The sequence below is a fragment of the Saccopteryx leptura genome, chromosome 3 (assembly GCF_036850995.1).
Source record: "Saccopteryx leptura isolate mSacLep1 chromosome 3, mSacLep1_pri_phased_curated, whole genome shotgun sequence".
Taxonomy (NCBI): Eukaryota; Metazoa; Chordata; class Mammalia; order Chiroptera; family Emballonuridae; genus Saccopteryx; species Saccopteryx leptura.
Genome location: NC_089505.1, coordinates 170,913,985 through 170,918,876, shown reverse-complemented (window position 1 = coordinate 170,918,876; position 4,892 = coordinate 170,913,985). Strand labels below are relative to the sequence as shown.

The window sequence follows — 4,892 nt, the reverse complement described above, 5'->3', positions numbered from 1 at the left end:
ACTTATAATAGCCTAAATATGGAAGTAACGTAGGTGTTCATCAATAGATGAGCAGATAAAGAAGATATAGTATATATAAAATGAAATATTGCATAGCAATTAAAAGAATGAAATCTTGCCATTTGCGACAACATGGATGGACTAGAGGGTATTGTACTAAGTGAATAAGTCAGACAGACAAACATAAATACCATTTTATTTTATTTGTGGAAATTTAAAAAACAAACAAATACATAAACAAAACAAAAGAGAAACATACCCATAGATACATAGAGCAAACTGATGGTTGCTAGAAGCAGGAAGAGTGGAGTAAGTGAAAACGGTTTAGGGCCAAAGACATTCTCTCTTTGGCACATGTACTACGAGCATGAAGACCATGAAGACCAGTCTCAGCAATCAGATTGTCTACATCCCAGGAAATGTTGACATCACTCTGAAGGGACATAGTTATTTTGAAGGGCCCCCGAGGCATCCTGTGGAGGAACTTCAATCACATCACTGTAGAACTCAGCCTCTTGGAAAGAAAAAGAAAAGGCTCTGGGTTGACAAATGGTGGGGAAATAGAGAGGAACTGGCCACCGTTTGCAATATTTGCAGTCACGTGCAAAACGTAATCAAGGGCATTACTCTGAGCTTTCGTAACAAGATGAGGTCTGTGTACTCTCACTTCCCCACCAATGAGTGAAAAATGCATCTGCAGGGTTCAGATGAGGTCAGGCGTTGCTTGTTCAGTATCTTAAGTACAGAAAGATGAGTTGATTCTTGAAGGAAAAGGCATTGAACTTACATCAAATTCAGCCAGCACACCACAAAAGTTAAAAAGAAGGATATCAGAACATTTTTGGATGGTATCTATGTTTCTGAAAAAGGGACAGTTGAGCAGGCTGATGAATAAAATTCAGGTTGTCATAACTATAGAAACAGCAAGGTGCTGAATAATTCTTCAGACTTATTTGCTCTATTTTAAAGATGTAATAAAAACCATGTATTTAAAAAAAGTGTAGGGGAATTAAAAAAGGGACTATATTAAATAACATCAATTTCAAGAACAGGAAAAAATAAATAAATAGATAGATAGATAAATAAAAATAATAAATAGAATAAATGAAGCTTGACTTTTGAAGATGGCAGCGGAGTAGGCGGACGCACAGACGCCCAGCTCCCAACACCAAACTGGAATACAAATCAATTTAGGAAAAATCAGCATGAAAAACCAACACTGAACTGCAAGAACAGCTCTCAAAAACCAAGGAGCAAAGAGGAAGCCACAATAATCCTGGTAAGGAGTGCCTGAATCTCCTCTGCTTACAGAAATGGAGGGGGGGAGGTGAGGCTGAGAGCCCAGAGAGGATTTCACAGAGGAAAAAGAGCAGAAACTACTGCTCACAGCCACTTACCTGGCGACCAGGGAGCAAGGTGGGTTGAAAAGACCAGCTTATCTCCCAAGTGGAAAGGACAAGGAGAGGGAAAGACTGTGAGGGGCTAAGGTATGCAAGAAACGAAATAAAAAAAGCTGACTCATTCGTGCTGGAGGCGGCCATAGCTGGGGGAGGGACTGAACCTTTCACAAAACAGAGCTGAAGTGCTTCCGGATCAGAGATCTGGGGACATCTATCCAGCTCCAATCAGCGCAACAAGACACAGCTGAAAACAAGAAGTGGGGAGGAGGGACAGTAACTCAGGTCTCCATGGAGATCTGAGATACACCTCCCCCTACTGAAGCTGAGAAAAAACCCTGCCCCCAGTGAGATTAGTTGGTGGAAGAGACCTTCAGCATCTCAGGTTACACCCACAGCATTCCTGGTTACAGTTTCAAGTAAGCCCCCTGCTGAGATCAGTTAACAAGACTATCACCTGTTAAGAAAACAAACAAATCAAGACTTCAAAGCTGCCCAAATCCAAAAGTGGATTACAAATAATAGCTGATACCAACCCAAGAAGACCTAGAAATAACACAACTGAAAACTGGAGGCAGACAACACCAAGCCTAGACTCAAACAACTCTACAAATAAAACACCATTATGAGAAGACAAAGGAGTGCAACCCAAATGAAACCACAAGAGACACCTTTGAGAGATGAGCTGAGTGATATGGAAATAATCAAACTTCCAGATGCAGAGTTCAAAATAATGATTGTAAGGATGCTTAGGGATCTTAGAACAACAATGGAGGGGCAGTTTGAAAACCTAAATAAAGAAATAGCAAGTATAAAAAAGGATATTGAAATATTAAAAAAGAATCAGTCAGAGATGACAAATACAATATCAGAAATGAAGACCACAATGGAAGGAATTAAAAACAGGATGGATACAGCTGAGGATCGAATCAGCGAGTTGGAGGACAACTGGAATGAAGGCATGAAAGCAGAGAAGAAAAGAGAAAAGAGACTCAAAAAGTCAGAGGAAACACTTAGAGAGCTATGTGACAACATGAAGAGAAATAACATCCGCATCATAGGGGTTCCTGAAGAAGAAGAAAAAGAACAAGGGATAGAGACTTTGTTCAATCATATCATAACTGAAAACTTCCCTAAATTAATGCAAGAGAAACTCTCACAAGTCCAAGAAGCACAGAGAACTCCATTAAAGAGAAACCCAAAGAAACCAACACCAAGACACATCATAATTAAAATACTAAAGCTAAGCGATAAAGAGAAAATATTAAAAGCTGCAAGAGAAAAAAAAGTTATCACCTACAAAGGAGCCCCCATAAGGATGACATCTGACTTCTCAACAGAAACACTTGAGGCCAGAAGGGAATGGCAAGAAATATTCAAAGTAATGCAGAACAAGAACTTACAACCAAGACTACTTTATCCAGCAAGGCTATTGTTTAAAATTGAAGGAGAAATAAAAAGCTTCCCAGACAAAAAACAACTCAAGGAATTCATTTCAACCAAACCAACGCTGCAAGAAATGTTAAGGGGCCTGTTGTAAACAGATCAAAGTTGGAAAAGAATATAGCAAAAAAAGGAATACACCTTTAAAGAAGAAAATGGCAATAAACAACTACATATCAATAATAACCTTAAATGTAAATGGATTAAATGATCCAATCAAAAGACAAAGGGTAGCTGCGTGGATAAGAAAACAGGACCCATACATATGTTGTCTACAAGAGACACACCTTAGAACAAAAGACACACATAGATTGAAGGTAAAAGGATGGAAAAAAACATTTCATGCAAACGGAAAGGAAAAAAAAGCTGGGGTAGCAATACTTATATCAGACAAATTGGACTTTAAAACAAAGGATATAGTAAGAGATAAAGAAGGCCACTACATAATGATAAAGGGAGTAATCCAACAGGAAGATATAACTATTATAAATATCTATGCACCTAATATAGGAGCACCCAAATATATAAAACAGACTTTGATGGATTTAAAGGGCGAGATCAACAGCAATACTATAAGAGTAGGGGATTTCAATACCCCACTAACATCACTAGATAGATCCTCAAGAAAGAAAATTAACAAAAAAAACCAGCAGACTTATTGGAAACACTAGATCACCTCGATTTAATAGATATCTTCAGATCCTTTCACCCTAAAGTAGAAGAATATACATTCTTTTCAAGTGCTCATGGTACATTCTCCAGGATAGACCACATGTTAGGGCACAAAAGTGCTCTCAACAAATTTAAGAAGACTGAAATCATATCAAGCACTTTCTCCGATTAAACGGCATGAAACTAGAAATGAATCACAGCAGAAAAGCTCAAAAATTCTCAAACACATGGAAACTAAATAGCAGGGTGTTACATAATGAATGGATTAAGAATGAGATCAAAGAAGAAATAAAAAAATTCCTAGAAACGAATGACAATGAGCATACAACAACTCAAAATTTATGGGACACAGCGAAAGCAGTGCTGAGAGGGAAGTTCATAGCACTACAGGCACACTGTCAGAAGCTAGAAAAAGCTCAAATAAACAACTTAACCCTGCATCTAAAAGAACTAGAAAAAGAACAGCAAGTAAAGCCCAAATGTAGTAGAAGGAAGGAAATAATAAAGATCAGAGTAGAAATAAATGACATAGAGGCTAAAGAAACAATACAGAGGATCAATGAAACTAGGAACTGGTTCTTTGAAAAGGTAAACAAGATTGATGAACCTTTAAGTAGACTCACCAAGAAAAAGAGAGAGAGGACTCAAATAAATAAAATTAGAAATGAGAGAGGAGAAATAACAACTGACACAACAGAAATACAAAATATTGTAAGAAAATACTATGAAGAACTGTATGCCAAAAAACTAGACAACCTAGATGAAATGGACAAATTCCTTGAAACATACAATCTTTCAAAAATCAATCTGGAAGAATCAGAAAACCTAAACAGACCGATTACACCAAATGAGATCGAAACAGTTATCAAAAAACTCCCAACAAAGAAAAGTCCGGGGCCCGATGGCTTCACAACGGAATTCTACCAAATATTCAAAGAAGAACTAACTCCTATCCTTCTCAAACTATTTCAAAAAATTCAAGAGGAAGGAAGACTTCCAAGCTCCTTTTATGAGGCGAGCATAATTCTGATTCCAAAACCAGGCAAAGACAACACAAAGAAAGAAAATTATAGGCCAATATCTCTGATGAATATAGATGCAAAAATCCTCAACAAAATATTAGCAAACCGGATCCAGCAATATATGGAAAAAATCATACACCATGATCAAGTGGGATTTATTCTGGGGAGGCAAGGCTGGTACAATATTCATAAATCAATCAATGTGATTCATCACATAAACAAAAAGAAGGAGAAAAACCATATGATAATTTCAATAGATGCAGAAAAAGCATTTGATAAAATCCAGCACCCATTCATGATCAAAACTCTCAGCAAAGTGGGAATACAGGGAACATACCTCAACGTGATAAAAGCCATC

The 4,892-nt window shown here is 37.4% G+C and overlaps 1 pseudogene; it reads left to right on the top strand.

The window, feature by feature from the left end:
* The first annotated feature begins 376 nt into the window (after positions 1–376).
* On the top strand, positions 377–895 carry LOC136397988 (large ribosomal subunit protein uL6 pseudogene; annotated as a pseudogene).
* The last annotated feature ends 3,997 nt before the right edge of the window (positions 896–4,892 follow it).